Here is a 23,779-nt window from a genome sequence, read left to right on the forward strand (position 1 = left end):
AAAACAAAATCAATAAAAATTAAAAGATTTTAAATTTAGACGAAATTAAAAGGAAAAGTAGGTGGAAGTTATGGAACTTCTTTAAATAAAAAAAAAAGAAATAAATAAAAGGCATTTCATTAAAACTAAACGAAAACAAATTTATAAAACAAAGTTTAAAAACTATCTAAAAGAAATAATAAATTTACAAAACAAAATCCAAAAATTTTAACAAGTGAAAAGAACTCAAGAAAGAAAAAAAGGAATCAAATGATTAAAGGAATAAAAAAGGCTCTAATAAACTTTATTAACGATACCAAAGAAACCTATCGCAAGTTCCGGTCGACTTCAAGCAGTACAGAAAGCGGCAACGACCCCAGGTTGGAGTTCTCAAAAGAGAGCACCAGTCCGAGCAGCAGCAAAGCCGAAGCCGAGCAAAAGGAAGAATTGCAGCAACTGGAAACAAAAGAAATAAAAGCAGATTGATAGTAATGGATTCACCAACTATGTTAAAAACCATAGTAGTAATATAAGTAAGCTTTTTATTTTACTACGTAAAAAGGAAATTATAAAAGTATAAAAAATAATAAAAATGTTATCAAGAATTACAAGGAATTTAAATAAAAAAAATTATTAAAAAAAATTAAAAAGAAATAAGAAGAAAAAGAGAGAACAAGAATAAATGAGTGAAAATTAGGAAATAAAGTTAGAAGTAAAAGAAAGAGAATAAAAAATTTTTTTTTAAGGAAAACATAAATGAGCAAAAACTAAAGATAAATAAGAAAAAGAAGGAAATTTAGCGAGTAATAAAAGAAATGAGAAACAAGTTTTTTTAAAAAAGGGTAACATAAAACAAAGAATAATAGAAAAATTTGTACATTTTTTTTAATCAAAAAATTAAACAAAAGCCGAATAAGGCAGAAGAAACAAACTTAAGAGAAAATAAATGAAAGATAAATAAAAAAAAATAAATAAATGGCAGAAATCAATTAAACAAAAAATTATTATTATACAAAAAAAAAACTGAAACGAAAATAAATTAACATTAGCAATATTTGCAAAGAAATTGCAAAATTTCAGATTTTATTAAAATTTAGCAAGTAAGTCTAAAGCAGAATTAAATATTAGAATTTTTTGCGATAAATCGCAAGTTATCGGAATATCAAAATCTGAATACTACAGAATTAAATTTAAGAATTTTTCTTTTGCGAACAAATCAAAAGTTATCGGAATATCAAAATCGGAACATTACAATATTATATAAAAATATTTTTTTCCTTCTATAAAACCAAGCTATCGAAATATCAAAATGAACACTGAGCATCTAATAAAACCATCTTTCCTAAGAGCAAGTCAAATTACAAATACAAGATCGTCCGTTCCAAATTTGTACGATATGCAAGCACAGATAAGAGTCATTAGAAGTCATGAGGGACGAAGGTAGACGGGTAGTTCAGGAAATAAGTAACCCAGACTTAGAAGAAGACAATACCAAACAAATGATATCTTAACAGAAGTTAACCTAAACGACCTTAACTCAATACAAGACGTAGTCAAAAGCCTAAGAGAATTTTTGGGAAGATCACAAGAATTTTGCTCATGGAAAAAAGCGTTGACATTATTTTAGGGATTAATAACCATCTGAGAGGCAGCCCTAATTATTATGGCATATTAAACGTAATAAGGAAAATAGTAGGACAAGCGGGTATAGCTCTTGAAACCCACAATACACCGTTAAACTGGAATATAATATCAAACTGCCTAACCATGCACTAAGCGGAAAAGAGCGACTTAGGTACACTTAAGTATCAGATGACAACGCTGATCCAAGAGAATAAAAGCGTTCAAGAATTTTATCAAGATGTTCATCAGGATCTTTCTTTAATTTTAAATAAACTCTCTTGTATGAACATGGGTACTGAGTCATTAAATAACATGACTCAGGCATACCGCGAGAAAGCGCTGGACACATTTATTAGATGAGTTACAAGCGCTCCACCTCGTTCACTCAGCACGAGGAAGCCAACAAATTTGCCACAAGCATTGCATTTATGCTTAAAGCTTCAGAACGTGAATTATAGGACACAATACGCCAACGCTAGATAAGCCGCAATTCGAAGGAACATAGACCCACTCTTACCGCAAATAAGAAATTATCAACCCATCCCAGAAGTCAGGAAACCGTTCTACAATCAGCAAAAACGTCCTCCAACTTTCCAAAGACAGTATCCAAGATCACCTCCAATATTTGACACACAATATCAGCAAGGGATCAATCACCCAAGCATGTACCATTCTACATTCCAATAAAATCCTCAATACCAACCAGCAGTGTCCCCAAAATCACAACGACATGATGAACCAATGGATGTACCATCCACACAAAACACATAAATTACGCAAACCGTCCAAACCAATACCCAACATGCACACAGAAATGCGCGCCTTCACAATAGTTTCACGGAATGTCTCCTAAACATCAAAAGTCCTACAATATAATGTGCGAAGACGACAATTATGGAGAAAGCACAATAGAACCAAATTCAGATGAAACATATAAGGAAAATATGTAACCAATGGAAATCCCGGAGTACGAATAAATAGAACAGCTCGAAGACATTCATTTTTTAGATTAAAGCAATCTTCACTGCCTTATTTTGAACATAGAAATGGCGGTGGAGATATTATAAAATTTGTAATAGACACTGGGTCGAACAAAAATTACGTTCAACCCGAACACATAAAGAAACCTATTACACATGAAAAACCCTTTTTAGCCAGTTCCGTTTGTGGCAACATATAAATAACGCACTATGCCCACGTGCAACTATTCCCAAACAGTAGTAAAATAAAATTTTTTATTTTACCAAGAGTTATAGCTTTCGATGACATTATCGGTAACAATACACTGAGAGAACTCAATGCAGTCATCCATACCAACCTTGATTTCATGACAATAAACCCAAACGTGAAAATTCCCTTAAAAGAGTACATATTCAGCTACATCAATAGTATCAAACTACGTACTTCACATTTGTCAGAATAACAAAACAATCGATTACGAGCATTACTCCGAAAGTGCCCACACCTATTTGCAGACCCCAATAAAAAACTGACCTTCGCAACAAATGTTTTAGGCGAAATCCGAATAACGCTTCAGAGTAGAATCAATCTATTCTAGAAGCTATCCATATCCGATGGCTTTGAAAGACGGAGTAGACAACCGAACAAAGGAAGTATTGCAGGATAACATAATTAGACTTTCAAGGTCGCGTACAACTCACCCCGGTGGATGGTACCAAAAAAAATGGAAAATCTTCAGGCCAGAAAAAAGACGGAATGGTAGTAAACTACCACAAACTAAAGGAATCACTAAACCCGATAAATATCCAATTCCGGAAATAAATTTTTTTCCATAGTCGACCTTAAAAGTGGTTTTCACCAGATACCGCTCAAGGAATCTGACATCTAAAAAACTACCTTCTCAGTCAACAGCGGCAAATGTGAGTTGGTCCGACTGTCATTTGGTTTAAAAAATGTTCTGTCAATATTTCGGCAAGCGGTGCTACGACGTGATCAGATTTGGAAAAGACGAAAATGACCAATTCAACAACTTACAAGAAGTCTTTAATACCTTAGAAAAAGCCAACCCGAAGTTTCAGCTCGGCAAATGCGAATTCTTAAAAGATGAACTTGAATTTTTAGGTTTTATAGTAGGAACAAATGGAATTAAACCCAATCTCAACAAAATCCAAGCAATCGTGGACTTTCCGCCATCTAAAGCACTCAAAGATCGACGATCATTGCTTGGAATAGCAAGCTATTATACGGGGTTCATGAAGGTCTTTGTTAAGCTTGCCAAGCCCCTGAGAAGACTCTTAAGAGGAGAGGATGGACGCGTGTCCAAACAAGCCTCTAAGAAGAAATTAATAAGGTTAGGGAAAGAGGAGATTGCATACTGCAATCATCTAAAGAATTCTCCAAGTTCGAATGAAGTCATATTGACTCATCCCAACTTCGATAAACCCTTCGAGCTTACTATAGACGTATGCAACTTCGCCATTGGAGCAGTTTTATCCCAGTATGGGAGACCAATAACATTCTTATTTCGTACTCTGAGTAAGACTGAAGAGATCTACGCCACAGACGAGAAAGAAATACTAGCCATCGTTGAAAGCGCTGCGCAATTACCTAATACGGATCAGGGCAAGTTAACATTTATACAGATCATCAACCGCTCACTTATGCTCTGAGTAGCAGAAACACACTCCAGAAACTTAAAAGATGGAAAGCAATTCTCCAAGAGTATAACTACCAGTTGGAACATAAACCCAGCAGAGAAAACATCGTAGCCGACTGCCTGTCCAGACCACGGACAAGGAAATAAACTTCTCAACTGGTACAGTCCACAGTGACGAAAGCTCAGGACAGCACTTAATTCCATCAGTGGAAGTGGAATGTGTTCCGTAATCAGTCAATTATTAAGCATGGCGATCAAGACAACTAGTTAGAAATTATTTTTAAAAATTTTTCAAGACACACAATAACCCAGAAGGAACTCACCGAAGAAGCTTTGAATAAGGTATTAAAAAGGTATCTCAATCCTAATCTTATCTGTGCACCACAGAACTAATAATGGGAATAATACAAAGTTTCTATCCACAGCAGTTTGAAAGTTACCACGTACGATTCTCACAAACCATAGTAAAGGATATAGAAATCGTAGAACAGCTGACAGAAAAAGTTTGTCAGGGACATCGTCTAGCCCATAGAAACGCTAAAGAAAATCGCCTACAGATCCTGCAGCAATATTTCTTCCCAAACATGTCAGCCAAAACCAGGAAAATTGTTAGCAACTGCAAAACATGTAAGGTAAATAAATACGATCGTCATTCCACCAACATAGATATTCAACCTACACCTATTCCAACTCATACGGTCCCACACATCGGTATCTTTTCCACCGAAAGACACCTGGTACTGACCGCCATAGAAAAATTTGGCAAATTCGTAATAACGAAAGTGATCTAATCCCGTGCTGTTGAACATCTCAAGAGACCTTTACAAGATATCTCGTTTCATTTTGGTATTCCCAAAATCACCGTAGTTGATAATGAAAGGCCCTGCAATCTGCCTCCATTATGTCTATGCTCGAAAATCAAGGTATATCGCCACATAGGAGCGAGGTGAATGGACAAATCGAAGGCTTACATTCTACCTTGAGTAAAACTTAACAAAGGGTTAGGCTCGATCATTCTCTATTCCCTTATCTCAAGCACGAAATGGGTCAAATCGAAAATTTATTACGACGACTGAAGCCTGGGAAAATAATAAGGAAAAATTTATTCGATTTCATAGGATCCGCCTGCAAATGGATCGCGGGTAATCACGATCATGAAGATCTTTTGACAATACAGGACAAAATAAACAACTTGTTACAAAACAGTAACCAACAAACCGTAATCAACAAACTTTACGAGGTATAAGATATTACCGAGATCACTAATATCTTGCTACAAGAATTTAAATCTGGGAAAAATAACAATAAAGAAAGATTAATTTCCAATACTCAATACCAAGTAAAAATCCTTAAAGAGGAAGTGGAGAACATAAATCACGCCATACATTGGGCTAAAGCCGGAATTATAAATTCGCTTATTCTATCTGAAGAGGAAATGCAGTTATCGATAGGGGCAATAAATAAAGAAAAAATAACATTCGAAACAATAGAAGAGACATTAAACCTATCCGATATAAAAATATTGACTAACTCCATCTCAATCCTCTATATTATCAATATTCCAATAACCAGTGAGCAAGTGTACGTAACTATTCTCCTAAAAGCCGTAAAAAGAAATGACAACATGGCAGCTGGTCTTCATCATAAAGTCAAAAGACGAGATATTCACGATACTAAATAAATGCAAATCGTATCAAAATCTATTTGTTTGTAAAAGACAAGACCTTATTAACATAACGAATTCCTCTTGTATTCCAAACTTGTTAAACCCATTTTCAATATTGTAAACAGTCAGCACTTTTCAATTATAGATTAAATGTCTCCCGGTGTAATTTTATTAAACGGGTTTTCCGGTACACTCGAGGTAAAAACTAAACAATAATTCCTTAACGGAACTTTCTTAATAAGGTTTTATAAGGTTACAATTCCTGTTAACGGAAAGACCTACGCGTCTAAAGAGGTTCCCACCTGCAAGGCATTACCTTCCATACTTCAGTTAATGCCTCAAGAAAAGGAGCGCAAACGACTCATATATCTGCACATGCTAGACGAGCTTCAAATCAACAATACCAGATTAATATCGTACTTACAGACAGAGTTCGCTATCCACCAATACTCAACTTGGGGATTCGTAATCGGGATCATAATAATGATCATAATCCTAGTTTGTAAAAGTAGGAAAAAAACATTAAACCAATAATGAATATCCCAGTAATACAGCAAGTCCGATCCGACGACATACCTTTGAGAACTGAGCAGCAAAAATTTCGCAAAATCCCATTAAAGTTCAATGACATTTCGTATATCTAATTTTGATTGAGGACAATCAGTTCTAGAGGGGGAAGAGTTAAGGACCATATTAACAGAAGCATAAGTTACAAACCACCCCAATAAATAAAGTAAGTAAACACAGCACTTCTCACCGTTCTCCTATTGCATACTACCAGAAGCATTTCTCACCATTCTTCCATTGCATCCTGTCGTAAACATCACTCAATTTCCAACGAAATTGCTGGCTCTCAATTAATGGACAAAACATAGACTTCTTGCATGATACTTTGTAAGAACTAAATCAGTCTTTTACCAACATCAATCACTAAAGCACGAAAAATAATAAAAGTGTTAAATAAATGTTTTATTAATAAATCAAATTTTATAAAAAAAAAATAATAATAAATTATAACTTATTTAACTTATATTTTAACTTACGCTGTAAAAAGCAGAAAATACAAAAAAGAACCATAACGTGATGATGGGCTGCTTCGTGTGTGACGTTTCAATTCGTATTTACATATACATTTTGTTCTCCTATCTCTTGCAAATCGCCACAAAAGATTCACCTGCTTGCATTCAGTTTTCTTATCATACAATACGCAAATGTAATATGTCCATAAGTTAGGTACAAAATTTATTAATTTGTACTTCGCTTTTACAAACTATGCTTTCTTCTTATTTTTATGGACTTTTTTTATGAAATTTTTTGTTTTTTCATTTCTTGTTATCCGAACATTTAAAAATATTTTTAATCATGTTTAAGCCATATCTCACAACAAAAGTGATTCTCTTATAGTTTTCTTTTTAAATCGCTTAAATTTTAAATGCTTAAATTTTCGTTTTGAATTATTATTATTATTATTCTCAATTTGGGCAGGGAATAAATTGTAGGACTAAAGTCTTGAAGTTCGTTTCGAATTTGAAAAAATTGGGTATTTGTTTTGAAAAAAGTGGTATCTAGAATTTTGGCAACAATTAAACGAAGACAAATGGTCATGTATTCATATTGTTTCTTAGTACAGGAATTCTCATATTACTTACGAATGATTTACAGCAGAGTAATTGCCATTTTTGTTGCGGCACAAAGTAATTTTGCTTTTGGTGCATTCAATCTATAAAAATTCCTTGCATCTATTTTTAAAATTGCACCTTTTTTCACCATACCTATATCACCAGCCCATACACCTTTTGGTAGAACACGTGGGACCTCGGTCCCCTTTTAGCTTCTGTCTCCCATTGTTGATTACTGAGTCTTGCTCTTCTGTTCCCATCATATTTTTTATAAGAGCGTAATGTCGATGCAAGGTTTTGGGTTGTTTTTTTTATACAATACACATTAATTGATCATTGCCACATCAATCCAGTGATAAAATAATCTAATGTATCACTTGCGATCTACCCAAAAAGCTGTTATAAGCTTATCCAGATATTGCACATAAAACAAGCCACTTAGAAGCCTGTTTTTGAGGTTTGTTGGATAAATATTGCTTCCTAAATTGTACCACCTTAGTGGTTCTTCTCGAAAGAGTTTCTACTCAAATGATTCCACACCCACAAACAATTTATTCAAGCTTTCCACAACGAGTTTTGTTTTATGAAGACGGCCATGGTTTGTGTGTCCAACAAGCTTGTGCTGTGAATTATCATTGAAATGAATACGCCTTTTGTATATGATTGAAACCATATTTACCCTAGCAGGATCTAACATTTGGGTAGTGGTATACGGACATAAGTATGATGATAACTCAAAATTTACGAGTTTCAGTAGCAGTTACGGAAAAACAGTTTTTGTGTGATGTTCATATTTGTTTGTTCGACAATGACACGGGATATATCTTCATTTATAAATTCTGACACAAAATTAGAATGGGTTTTTAAATTTTCAATCGAGCAGGACATTTATTTGGAATGGGAATGCATTTCCTGTGGAACGTATGCTTTCTTTACTATATTCTATACTGCGCTTTTTCCATATAAAATCCTTACTTCGCTGCCTCCAAACTGCAACACCGAGTGTAGATAAAAGAGGATCTTCATTTTCTTGATCGTGATTATTTTCATAATTGTTCTCAAATTGTTTTATTAGATCTTGTACGTCGGGGTAATAATCAATTTCCTTTAGGTTACCCACATGCTCTTCGTCTTCAAAAATATCTTCATTTTCAAGTCGTTCGACTAAATCGTCGACATCTCTATTTTGTAGCCGCCCAGGCCTGAAAACCACCAAAAGCACTCGATTGTTATAACTTATGCGACAAACGCAAAACGTACACAATTAGGCACATACAGTATTTCCCAAATATCTGGCAAATGTCTAATAAAATTTTCAAATGGAACATTAAACATCGATAACTTACGTGATCAAAGAAGAACAGTAATTATTTTCAACTATATAAATCACTTCTCTATAGTAAACTCGAAAATAGAAAATATCTTTCCAAGTAACACTCTGCACTCTATTATGCACCACATTCAAATGTTATAAAATGATTTAACTTGACCGCTAAAATTAATGTCAAGTATTTTCATTCGCACATAATTTATTGTCTATAGTTGTTAGCTTACGTTCGGAAATGCATACATTAAGGTTTTGGATAAAACTAATTGGAGTTAAAATGCACACAATTTGCAACAGTATGACATTAAGGGTTAAGAAATCTTTGTGTTTATTAGTTTTATTTTCAATTGGATATTTCAACTTTTTACGCATAAATTTTTTTTTTTTTTATTGTTTCGTTGCTAATTAATTTGTGTTTATTTTATAAATTTGCTGAGAGCTAAATTTTGGTCACCTTAATTTTAGAGTCTTTTGATTTTGTTAAGTTTTGGTAATTTTTCAAGGATATATTAGTTTAGTTTTCAATTAGATAATTACAATTTTTATGTATGTTTTCTCAATTTATTTTTGTTTTGGAATTTTCTTCTTTTTTGTTTGAACCAACTTGTAATATGATACGAACTTTATCGAGTCCTTTCATAATGTGGAGTATGTTCTTTTCAATAAGTTTTTTGAGTCCTTTGATAATTTTTAGTATATTCTTTATCGAATCCTTCTTTGAACTTTCTTTTTTTGCTTGTGATATATTTTACGAAATTTTAAATTTTATTTTCATATTGAATTTTTTAATACTTTTTTTTAAATACTTCTTTAAACAGTTTTTGAGAATCGAGAGAAAACTAGTATATTATCTAATCAGCCTGAGTGGACGAGTAGGCAAGAGTCTCGACTAGCAACACAATGGTCGTGGGTTCATATCTCAACTTCGGTAGAGTTTTTAATAAAACCGAAAGCCTTAGATACTAGTGCTTCTAAGACTTTTTTAGCCTTAGAATTTATTCTCTGGGTAAATTTGTTGTAATAATAATGATCAAATTTCGGATATTGTGAATCAAGAGAGGAAATCGCGAACGTGAGAACACGGTGCGACGATTTATTGAAATTTTTTGGCGCCAGGTTTTGTTATGGAAACGTGTGAGTAATAACGCGGTAAGGCAATGGATAAAGTCAAGTTAGCTTGTAACGAACTGTGAATTGTCGATATCATAACTTTTATTCTCAGGATGCAGTAAGAGCGCCTTATATGGCTATAGGCGTATATGCATCATTTACTAATATGATCCATGTTTAAATTTACACTTGTGATAGTGCGTGATAGTAACAAAATTTCTTTTTCATCTTCAATTCAATTTAGCTTTTACATAGTTTACATTGCCTTTTTTACAAATACATTCACAACAGTATTTAATTAGTTAGTAAATTAATACAAAAGCAATTTGGGGATAAACACAACACTGTCCAATAAATTCTTTGTCTTTACTTTTTTTTTGTCATAAATGGTCGAAATAACCACCACTATTTTTCTTATTTCACAAAATGATAGAAACGACGACAACACTATTTCGCAACCACGTGTGTTCTTTCATTCGATCGGCAAGATGTTTTATGCTTATATTACGAGTATGGACATATAAGCCACAAATTTATTGACTTGGTCCAACTTAACTAAACATCCGAAAAACAAAATAAAAACATTACGGGCATTAAAAATTTTCATATATTCTAACACTACAGCGCTGTAAACATAAAAAATGTTACAGGAAATAACAAAAAATTTCAACATTTAAGTGGGCTTTTATGCGATATTCTGTATTAAAGAAATCCGAAGCAAAAATTCGAAAGTCTTCACCAAATATTTTTACCTCCATTAGCAACACGATAAAGGTTGCTCAATAGAGATTTATTCTAATTCATAGTTAAAATTTACAATAATAATACTATGAAAAGAAAAGAAAGCTCATTAAGATGACTTCAGTCACAAAAGAAAATCAATTTACTAACAACACATTTTCTATTCAATGTCATAAAAAATAAATAAAAAGACAATCAATATTACGAAGTTACGACTACATTGAGCAATTCCCCTGTAAGGTAAACTAGGGGCGAGTACATTTGCGCTTAAATCTCGGCTCTCCTACTTGTGCTTTGCCTTACTATAAAAAGTTCCTGTAATTGCTCCTATATGTTTACTCGACACCTGTCACTATCCTGTCAATATTCACGTATAATATCAAGCAGCCGCACTTATCAATATCAGAACCAACTCCACAAAACAGCTTGCCACAACTTGGCTTTTTTTTTACAAAATTTAAGTGCACATCTTTCAAGGACTTTGATGTCTACATCTTTCATTATAGGAAACATTTTCCACCAATATCATTGCTGTTAAGGAAAAAGGCTACCCTTGCAACTAAGTGCGGATAAATAGTGCATGTTGGTAAATTCTCGTTATTGATTATACTCGCCGTTTTTGGGAATATGAATTTTTCATTATAGATGCATTTTATAGTTTATTTTCGAAAATTTTCATGCTGCATGCGTTACGCATATTTTTCTTTTCTTTTAGTTGTTTTAGTATACCCAAAATTATTTCATTTTCTGTCTTTGACGTTTTCTACACAATTAGTTTTATTAAGATGCCATTAAATGGTTAATATTTAACGGTGATCATTCTGTCAAATTAACTACATTGTAAGTAGTCAATATCATCGCCAACAAGTCAGCGAAGTTACATAACAATTTTTAATGAGATAACATTGACACTTATTAATACTTGCGATCATGTTTGTACATTGGAAAATTCGTTTACATATTTCTAGCTACAAATTGATCATTTTCCCTAATCATTGTTAAATATTTTCTTCACATACAACACTTGCGACCGAACCTTTTATACGCACTACCGTTATCCTTTAACCGACTGAAAAAAGAATAATATATAAATTTGCATATTTTACAGTATTGCATGTGTGTGGCTGATTTTTGATATTCTTGTAGAGTAATTTTGTGAAAAGTTGTTGTAGTTTATGAACAACGAGTAAAATACCCGGAAAATAACGGTGTAACCCAGTTTTGGTTGTATAGGCGTGTGGGTGTTGTAGGCGTGTTCTTTGACCTACTTGTGCTATTTTTACACTCCTCTGAAAGTTTGTAGACGCTATCCTTCTTTTCGAACGGGGGAATTTATATCGCAGGCACCACACAGGTGCACAGATGAACAGACGGACATGCTTCGGTGCGTTTTGAATTTGGAATTGGCAGAGAATTTACATACTTTATGGGGTTTTAAAAGCTTGCTTCTGTGTTATAAAAGTATTGAAAAAAAATTAAATTTTGAGAAGATATAATATTGGGTAGGCGTTGTCCTTTTTTCTCCTTTTTCGCATAGGTCCTACACCATCAACCATAGTATATATGTTCGGATTTCTGTAGATTTGCCTGTTTTAGTTGATGAGTAGTGAACAAAAAACAATTTTTTATTTCTTCTGGAAAAGAGAGATGTTCTTAGTTTACGTGAGTGCAAGACCTTCCAAATTTGAAGCCGATATTTTCATTTTTGCGGCCAGGAGAATGTTTATAACGGACGTTTTGCAGATGGATTGCGGGCATGTTTAACTAGATGCAGAATTTGAAACTGTTTTCTAGGCAATTGGATATAAATAATAAATTTTGTGGTTTCCCAAGATGGTGCCATAAAATACAGACACATTGCTGGAAATTACCAATAATTTCATTGAATGGTAAACACTGAATTGCAGGCGATTTTAATAATAAGTATATAATCTTTTGAAGGTCTTTCGTCAGTTGGCCTCTTAGAAAATTGTCTGGATGCGTCTTGGCAACTACCACTTGGGATTTTTACGCAGTTTCTATAACCAACGCGAAAGAGTATCTTCAAGTAAAGATGTGTCAGCAACCAGTTAAACATTTAGCAACAAATCACACAAGAATATATTTGAGTATTTGTGAACATTCATTCCAATAATGGTGGTAACTACAAGAACAATATGGGTAGAGGCCGTCTTCTTTTTGCTCTCTATCTCACAAAGCATTTGACAAAGTCGTACACATTAAGCTTTTTAACAAATTGTATAATAAATTCAAAATTTCTCAGAAGGCTTGTAGCTTATGTGGTCGTATATATCGATTTGTAAATACTTTGCTAACTCTTCGTAAGTGGTCTTGAGGATTTCGTTAACAACGATTGGGGTTTTTTGCGTATGCAGACGACGCCTTTCTGCATTATAGAGATAATGCAAATAATTTGCATTCATTCAAAAACAATACGAACAAGTTACTAATTTTCTCTTCGTTTTGAGCAAATTTCTCATCATAAAGCTTTTGTAGATTCATTGATTATTGTATAAAGCTGGTATAGAAGTTTTGGTAATATTTTGTCAAGCCAGAGGATAGGTATTATATTAGTTTATCTTGCCTAATTCAGCTGACTGAAAAAAAGAAAAAGTAAAACATAACAGAAGAAAATAGGGTAATAGAGATAAGCGTTTCTTCTTTAGTTGTCATATGTCAACCGGTTTCATGCCTGATTTTCTTTTATTGTCCGTCCTCTATAATATATCACCGCAACATTACGAACGTAGGTTTATCCGGTCCGTCACAGTCCACCTTACACTGTTCTACCTTTGCAAAACCATTAAAAACTTATCTAATGCTTCGAAGTTATTAGAAATATTAAGGAAAACGAATATTAAATTTGTGATGACGCGTAAAAATAACCATTAAATCACCTATGCTAAAATCCTATCCTAACGAGGTATATACAATATGCTTCATTATTAGTTAGCCATCCTTACTTTACACTAACGTTATGAGCAAACGTTCACGTAAGCCTTTCAATGGTAGTCTCACTTCCTTATTCTGAGCAAAATTCCTGATAACTACCATAGCCATATGCTTCGACTCTACCACGGTAAAAGCGGGTTTGTTATATCTTCATGCTTCTTTGGTATTCCCACACTTAAACGTAAATGTGGAGACTATAAAAAACATGATATAATATGATCGAGGAGATCTAAACGACAAGATAATTCAACATTTATTTTGAAATCCATAGTAAGGGATTATTATGAACTTTTTGTGTTTTTGTTAACAACAACAGTTAGCAGTCATATAACTGGTTGTACTTTCATTTTTGTTATGTGTGTAGGCAAAGATTCTGCTAATAGTTTCTTGATAGGACATCTCTCAAAGGTTTGCCAAGCAGAACATACATAACTCTGTGTCTTTAAGTTAACGTGCTTTATGGTATCAAGTGTATATATACGAACAGTAGGTGCCTATAAAATTTAGTTATTTCTTTTCTTCCATCGTTTATTTGGTATTGAAGGATTCTGAATTATATCTTCACTAATTTCTTCAATAAATTTCAGTGAAAATATAATATAAAGAAATTTCAGAATATTCTGCACTATTCTAGAATATATTCTACAATCTTCTGCAATTTATTGGGCAATACAATAAGTGCTATGTGACGTGAAAAGTTGCAGAAATATGTTAAATATATATGTAAGTAAAATTAATAAATTTATTAATAATAAGTAAATTAAAAAAACACAAATTATTTTTATAGTCTAACTATTCAATAAATAATAATTATAACAGGTTTTAATGATAACAAATTTCTTCATTCCTTGTTATAAAGTCTTTCGCAAGCTCTTGTATTGCACGTTAGTGTCAATTTACAAAAACAAAGAGAACAAATTCATAACTTTAAAAATTTTAAATATAAGCAAAGTTCTCCGTTGATCGTTACCGCGCAATTAAGACTGCTACTATCATGGATGAAAGCAGTGATGATTCCGATGATAACGGTATACGCTGACAAGTGGTTGCTTCGCCTATATTTAATAAACGTTCGCAAAATGTATCGTAAAAATGTTCAACTGTACAGAGTGATAGTTGCCAACTTAAATAATAAACAGCCTACATTTTAAATTTACCAACTTACACAACAGTGATCCTATAGAGTCGTTATAAAAAATATACCGCCCTCAACGCCCATGACAAAAAAAAAAATAAGAAGAATAAACTTTTCAAAAAATTTATGAAAGGTGGTTCTGCTTACGACCATTTTGCCTATTCTCCTGCAAGGCGTAGATTTAATTAACTCAACCACCAATATTATTGCACATATCTTAATTTGATAAAATCCTCTCTGCTTGTTAATCCTAAATATTTTCTTAAGTTTGTCAAGTTCAAAAGAAAAATCCTCTTTTATCCTCCTTTCAATGGGCCTGAGTCTTCTGATGATACTGACATTTCAAATCTCTTTGCTGAGTACAAATTGTTAAACTGCTAATTGCGATTTAATTGTAATCTATCCGATATCTAATTCGGTTTTGATTCTTAACTTGGCGAAATTAGAGAATGAAAAAATTTGGACGGTTTAAGGTCTCTAAAATATAGTTCTGCGCCTAGTCCTTCCCTCATGTATAATTAAATCATGCTCTGTCGGGTTAAATGGTGTTATCTCAATGATTTTTAGTCAGTCCTTGGAATCATGTTTTCCCTTTGTGTTGTAAAAGTAGTTTCCTTATTCCAAATCACAAATGAGTTAACCGACATCGAGTTAAGAACTATAGACACATCGTCAAGTTGCGTGTCTTACCTAAATTGTTTGAGCGTAGAATTTAGCTTTTGCTATCAAATCTCAAATTTCTCAATTTCAGCATGGCTTTCGGAAAGGAAGATCCACTATCACAAATCTCTTAGAGTTTACTTACTTACTACATGTTTTTAAGGCTTTTTCTAATGGCTCTTGCACGGATGTCGTACATACCGACTTTAGTAAAGCATTTTACTTAGTTAACAATAGCTTATTGATCTTCAAACGCAGGCCTCTGGCTTCTTTTTACTGAAATGGCTAATTTCGCTTGATGTTTAGCGTCCCCTAAGGTGGCCATTGAGGACCCCTTTTACTTAAATTATACATTAATGATCCCCTCCACGGTGATTAAATCCACCCAGATCTTAGTGTACGCTGACGATGTTAAACTGTTTTCTTCCTCCTCCTTGCAGTCGAAGTCGTATCAGCTTCAAACAGACTTAAATAATTTGATTAAATGGTGCTCGTTACATTTTATGAAATTAGATCTAAAAAAATGCAAAAAGGTTTGTTTTTTAAGACGGAAGTAGTTCTATAGTGTCTATTACATTAACTCACACAAGTTGGAAAACGTTGATTCGTTCATCGATTCAGGAGTTCTATTCGACCAAAGATTACGTTCTAATTTGCACATTGAGCTCTCTGTAAGTAAAGTTTGATTCGTGCTACGTTTCATTAAGAGGTGGTCCAAAAAGCTGAAGGATCATTACATTACAAAAGTCTATACATGTGCTTAGTTAGACCAATACGTGAGTATACCTCCGTTGTGTGATCTCGCTCCTGTAGGTGGTATGTAGATGCACTTGAACTAGTTCAAAAGCAATTCTTGCTGTTTGCCCTTAGAAATTGGGACCCGCTTGTCTCTTTGCCTCCTTATGAAAATATGTTGCTTTTGTTATCCTTACGGTCACTTGAGAAACGTAGATTTATTCTTCGTGTATCCTTCATAATCCTTACTACCGATCCATCCACATTACTTAGTGAGAAAACTTTAAAGTTTCTAACCGCTTCTTCATGTTCATTAAGCTGAGTCAATGTAAATATAATTATGAGCAATTTAACCCTTTTAGAGTTTTTGCAGAAACCTAAGTGACATTTATCTCGTGATGATCTAATCTCAATATTGGATTCTTTAAAGTCCATCAAAACAACTATGCTTAACACGCTCGATTTGCCCATGTCGTACTTAAAATGACTTGTCATCTTAACATCCCACTATGATTCGAAAATGAAGTAGTGTCGGTTGTTATGCTTTGGCATGTATACAATGGGTTAGAGGTTCACTTGTAATTTGGTTCCGTACTGGTTGCGAGTATGCCTCTGTGCCAGTTGTGTACATGCTTTTTTTCTTTCTGATTTATTTATACATGAATTATTTACAATTCAATTGTTTGTGTGCATGTTTTTTTTTCTTTTCTTTACTTCTCTTTATATACTTTATACTAGTTGGTAGTGTTAATTAGTATAAGATTGACTTCTACGAATCAATTGAATTCGACTTATTTTATTTGTGTTTCATGTTTAAGTAATTTTTTTTTTTACCTTTTGTTTCTCTTTATAGAAGTTGTAACGGCCGCGGACAAACCTCGGGTAGGGTGTCTGTCGGTCTGTATCAACCGCAAGCAGCGGAATAACGGCATGCCGTTAGACAAAATCATGCGATTTTGTGTTACTGCTTATAAATCACGTGATCTTGCGGTATATGTTTGTTTTATTCTTTTCTGTTTTCCTTGCTTACAAGTACAGGCAAAAATCGTATGATTTTGCGGTATCTTTGCTTGCTTTTGCAAGTACAGGCAGAATCGTATGATTTTGCGGTACTCCTTTTTTTTCCTTTTGCTCTTGCAAGCATAGGCAAGAAATCGTATGATTTTGCGGGATCTTTGCTTGCTTGTGTGAGAGTAGCGGCAAGCCGCTATAGAGAGAGCAACAGTAAGAAGACGAGGGAAATTGAGTAAGCACGAGAGGTCTGTCTGCGTTTTAATTTCAAGTTAGAGGGGAGAACTATTTGGCATCTGGTAAAGTTCAGAAGTATTTTCGAGCTTTTCATAAAACGGATAAATAAAAATTATTTTTTTTCAAATTATCCTTCAAGTGTGATAAAAAAGGACTAACAGTAACCAATGTGAAGATTTTTTTGTAGTGAATGACATCAATGTGACTTTAGTTGGAATTAACTAAAATTAAACTACGAAAATGAAATCTAAACCGTTTTTATTAAAAGAAGTAACAAAAAAAAAAAACAATGAACAAAAAAAGGTGGAACAATTAAAAGAAGCACAAGAAGAGGAAGGAGAAGCAAGTCAAGAATAATGGCTGCACGTTTCTTTCAATACGGAATTTTTAGTCAAACAAGAAGCAAAAAGTTTTATCAAGTGGATAATGTCGAAAAATAAAAAGGCTGCTAAAAGCAAAAGTCGTGCATAAATTTCCCAAACTTTATTATTGCCAAATTACTGCAAAAGGTTCTTCAACATTGTTATTGTAAACTTGCTTGTTAAGAGAAAAAAATAACAATAAAAATAAAAGACAAAAAACAGAAAAAGATTCCAGTTTGTTACTTGTCAACTGCGTGTACACCCGTGCACACACACAATACTGGAAGTTAAAGTTTTTATCTAAGTGAAGGAGTTTAATAGAAGGAGAAAAGGAAAAAGGCGAGAAACACATAAAGGTATGGCCACAACCCGGGGTCCAGCACTCAACGACTTAACCAGGTAAAGAGGCAGACACTACACCGGCGCCAATTGGATTATATTGTAAGTTATCTTAGTCTGTTTACTTTCTTTTTTTTGTGTCCCCGATGAGTGGCTAAGCGTTACAGTTGCCACTGCTGTAGCTGAAAGAAAAAGGGGGGGGGGGGGGGGGGGTGTGTGCATATGTGGGGCAGACACCAGACGACTACAGACTGACTTACGGTGGACACACGGACGGTAGACAACCGACGGGACCTTTTCGTTTTTTTATTCTTTGTCAGGAAAATATATATGCTCTACCGGCAACAAAGAATCGTGACAAAGTCTTTATTAATATTTAGCATAAGATTTATATCTAAGTCTTAATTCAATTCGGCTGTTCACTAATTTTATCAGAATTTCATGTGTTAGTAAATATATAACCGATAGAAAAGATGCCATTGAAGATGATGTACACAAACTGAGACATGTCACTAAGATCTGTAGCAAAATAACCAAAGAGCCCCTCCCAATGTTTTTTGTTGATCTAGCGCCTCACAAAAACATCAAAATTATATATCATATGAAAGTCTGAATAATGCTATCATAAGTGTTAAACCTCCGAGAAAAGTAAATGATTTTGTGCAATGATAGCGATGTGAAGACTTTGGTCATACCAAAATTTTTTGCCGCAAACAAGTAAAATTCGTTAGATGTTGGTTAGGTCACTTAACCATTTACTGCACTAAGAACAGTGAAACACTACCACGAGGTACTAAGTGCTTGCAAAATCATCCCCCGAATTACAAAGGCTGCGCTGTATATAAACAGGCACGTCAAAGAAAAGAATTTAAAAACTATTAAAATAACCAATTTATTTTTGGTGAAAAAGATTACAAAAGATTGTAAATCTTAGTATAGCAATATGAAACATCAATGGCTTTCCCATCCACATTTAAGAGATTGATATACTTCTTAAAATTAATTTTAGGGATATTCTTTAGTATCAGAAACTCATTTTACTACCAGATCCTTTTTTAAAGTATGAAGCTATGATTTTTTAGATACTGATCATCTAGACGATGCCGAAGCAGCAATATTAATTAGCTCTTTGTTAAAATACGGAATTTCTTATAAAGCAAGAAAAATGTATCTCCAAATTTTTTATAAAACCGAATAATTACTATATAATAAACGTTAAAGCAAATATAAAGAAACAAGTATAAACATTAAAGTCAGGCGAAGCGTCCATTAAATACCCTACTTGACTTTTAATCACACAAGTATTTATTAATTTGGTGATACCGCAAAGATTTTACCTTCCTTGCATATGAACCCATACTTTTCATTCACGCTCGCATATGGGAAAAAGAGAAAAACGTGAGCTAACTTGGTCCAAATTTAGTAAGAGAAATATTTTCTGATTCGATTTAGACTTGCCCGCGCATCTGTTCTGCCCATGTATAATCTATTTAACCTATTTGGTATTTTTGAGATGTATTGATAAAATTTAGCATACTGATGAGACCTTTGCGGTCATATTTCGTATAACCCGTTATCCTCGACAAACCCATACATGAAAAAACTTGCAGAGCTCCCACAGTCAAAGCATTTCAGAATTTAAAATTGATATGAAATTTGGCCGCATTTCAATCAATTGCTTTATTCCATTCCCATATAACCTTTCCATGTAACTGCGTTATAAAAGTGGATTTTTTTATGACAAAACGATCTAATTATTAATATATCACAGTACAAATTGGTTAACAATGGTAGTATGATATACAAGTTAACTGTGGCATATTTGGATCGCGTACGTCTACCTTTTTCACCCGACCTCATAAAAGAAAAGAACGCTTTTACATAGAAGCAATGTACAATTTTTGGTATTTTATAACGAAAATAAATCAAAAATAATAATGCAAATCTCTTTGCATTATTTCGCTTTTAGTCTCTCAACACAATTATGCATAACCCTTATCCATTGCATAAAGCAACTATCAAGGCCGCTTGCTCGTATATTTGTTCAATTGGTCATTGTATTTTTAATGCGGCGTAATGAAACGAATAGAAACAAATTAAACAAAAAAACTGTATAAATGGAGCGTATTTACATGCACATTACAACTGTTTGCGGAATTACAAATCAACATGCAGAAATTAACTCAAACTCGAAATTTCCCGAAAAGTGAAGACCCAATTTAAAATTAACATCAAAATATTTTAACACCTTCATTTATTTAATTTTACATAATCTTGGCGTTTTTAATTTTAATAGTTGCCAGCGTTGATTAACTGATTCCTTAAATTTTCCATTTTATTTAAAATTTTCTCTATGTAATTATAATTTTATTCAAAGCGCCTTAAATTCGTAAATTTTTGTTCATTAGAAGGAGAACAGATTGCAGATTACTATAGCATTCATGTCATATCTAATAAAATATGATATTCTTACTACATTTAGAAAATGTGTTCAATCAGGTTTGGGGTGTCGCAACTGATTTTAAAATAAATTGACTGTCATTTTTTGCACCTCACTGAAATTTTTAAAATGTCCGCGAACATGTTAATAAGAAATTAGCACCAAAAACGTTACCGTTTTTAATGTTAGTAACAAAGAGGAAAATTAATTTTTGAAAACAACTGAAATATGTGGTAAAAATGTACTTATGTACCAAGCAATAGTTCCAGTGTAGCGCAATGTGCAGCAATAATTAATGAAAAATACATATTAACAATACTTAAAATCGATATCAGGCAACAATATAAACAAACAATACATGCGGCATAATCGAAGGCAGGGCGTTAAGTAGCTTTAATTTTCGAATGGTTTTTGCTCTATGTATGCACAAAAAGTGAGACAAACGCTCTCTCAAATCTATCAAATTAGGCGTAGGCAAAATAGTTCAGGCTTTCCGTTAGTATTTACAAGATTAACCAGCTGTAATATGGAAATAAAATAAAATCCAAACAAAATTTTTTACTTACAAGCAGCTGAACCAACACAAGCATTTTAAATTTGTGGAAGGTACGCGACTATTTTTTTTGCCTTTTATTCTAATTGCCTAATTAATACTTTTAAGTCACCGAAGCTTTTATTCAATTGTGTATAATTAATTTTTCCATACATAGTCACAGACCGTTATTATCATTGACAAAGCATAAAGTATCAGCAAATAATAAACGTTCATCACTTTACCGGATATGTTAGTGTTATCGTCAACAGGCGTCATCCATTCTAATAAACAAACCAAAAAAAAAGTAAGATGTTATTATTAAGTAATCGAGTAATGTTGAGGAATATATCTGCAGTGAGTCGCTTGTTAAACTTGGTCCATTGTCCAACATTCAAATTTTTTTTACTATTTTGTACTACTAATACGAACTTACGGAACAGCATATTATTAAAAATTAATATTCAGTGGGGTATCCTCTTTGCTTAATAACATTATTTAAACATTTTGACGTATTTCTATAATTTCGGGTAGCGATATCGTTAATTTTTGCGGAAGTTTCGCTTGTCAAAAGAGACTTTCGAATACATTTTAGGGACAATTGTACCGAGCGATTTGTATGATTTATCTATGGATTGTATTATGCTATTTGTTTGTAAAACAAACAAACATAATTAGCGAACAAGTAATAATTGTATTAGCCCTTTGCACTCGGTAGGCGCCGCTATTGCGCCATATACTTTCATTACACTAACTCTGTCGGCGCCGCTATTGCGTAGTTTGCATTCAATGACTAGCGAATTTTGAATTTTATTTTATATTAGATAAATTTGCCCTTGAGAAAACATGGAAGAAGGAGATTGTTGGGAATGTTTTGAGATCAGTGAAGACGAAAGTGATAATGAAATTGAGATTGAATTTTTTGTAGACAATTTAGTTTAATTTAAAGGGAGAGTTGCTTTCATCACGTATAATCCTAACAAATCTACAAAATGGGGTATAAAAATTTTTGTGCTAGCAGATTCAGAAACGGCTTACATATACAATATACTTTCGTATTACGGCAGCATAACTTATGGAAATCTTGTTAGACAGAATTTACCAATAAGCACAAGAATTCCGTTACATCTTTTTCAAAAAATAATAGATAAAATACAGCTTGCGTTATATTATTGCAGCTAAGTGATACCGTTTGAAATTCCGACCGTATCGTTAGGGTGCTAATTATGTGTGATGAAAGCTAAGTTTCATCATAAAATTCGAGTTTTTTGCTTTACTAGGCAGAGTAGCTGCGAATACCCTTTGACATAATGTCAAATCAAACGAAATCTCAACAGCTCAGCCTTTGGTAACATTGATTTGTTTTAAATATTGGTTTTTCAGAGACGCACTTATACTTATAAACAACCGACCCAAAACGATAAATTTTAAATGATTAAGTTTCTAAAGAACAAAAAAAATTTATCGTGAAAAACATGTAACATTTCTAACTGCAGTGTCATTTTCGGCTTCGCTATCTGTCACCAAGATTTTCTTAACATATATAAGAAACAATTGCACCATAAAGCAAAAATAGTTCATTGTATCCACAATTGTGTTCCATTTGCGGACGGCACGGCTTGTAAAAGTTTTAGTTGGTGCGCCGAGTACACGTAAGTTTTCTTCCTCATCGATCGTAGCGACGTTTAAATTTTTCAACTCAAACATTTTCTTTTTGCCTGTGCCAACTGCTAGCTTGGCGCTCTGGTTTTTTTACGCAGAGTGTGTTGCCAGTTAATTTTCTTTATGGCTTATATTTGTGATCTGTCCAAAGCTAAAAAAAGAAAAATATAAGATAAATGCAAATAAAATGTTACTATAATTTTGGCAAACTTACTTTTTACTACCTTTTACTAGTTTTTACTTTATGCTATATCTCCGTGCAGTGAACCCATTCAATTTAGCTTAGTTGTCAATTGAGCCCACAGTCTTTTCAATTCTTAACGTCTTTGAGCATTGCTTTTACTAAAAGATTTGGCTATATCCTCGTGGCGTATGACGAGAGACAGCGTTGCTATTGTTCCTTTGTAATTGATCGGTAAGTAACGATTATTGAATTAAATTATGCAAATTACCAAAAGGATACTTACACGTAGTTCACGTCAACTTTGTTTATTTACGCGCACAAACTGCACTGACTACTTTTATTGTACTCATGAACCATTTCGGATTCTTCCATTCTTTCATCTTCTTTTAAAAATGTTTATTGTTTCTCATTATTTTAATTTATTACAAATTTTTTATAATTTTACTTTTTTTTTTTTTTTTTTTTGGTATGTTGAACAGAGATGGACTAAGCCAATAGATTTATTTATTTATTTATTATTTATTTTAATTCTACTTATACTAGAAACTCAACTGACCAAATAACAGTCGAGTTCAATTGGCTCATAATGCAAACCTTATATTAATTAATAATAAAATTTAGTATAAGTATAATAAAACAAATAAGAAGAAAAAAAAAGAAAAAGAAAAAAAAAGCATGCATCAGCATAGGGCCACACATACAACCGGTACAGGACCAAATTGCAAATGAACCCCTAAGCCATCGCAAACATGCATAAGCCTGGCAACCGATAATAAATTGACAATAATTCATTTTCGAAACGTAACGACTTTTTAAGGATAAAAGCTAGTTTAAATACGACATAGGTA

The sequence above is a fragment of the Glossina fuscipes genome, unplaced genomic scaffold (assembly GCF_014805625.2).
Source record: "Glossina fuscipes isolate IAEA_lab_2018 unplaced genomic scaffold, Yale_Gfus_2 61546, whole genome shotgun sequence".
NCBI classification, from domain to species: Eukaryota; Metazoa; Arthropoda; class Insecta; order Diptera; family Glossinidae; genus Glossina; species Glossina fuscipes.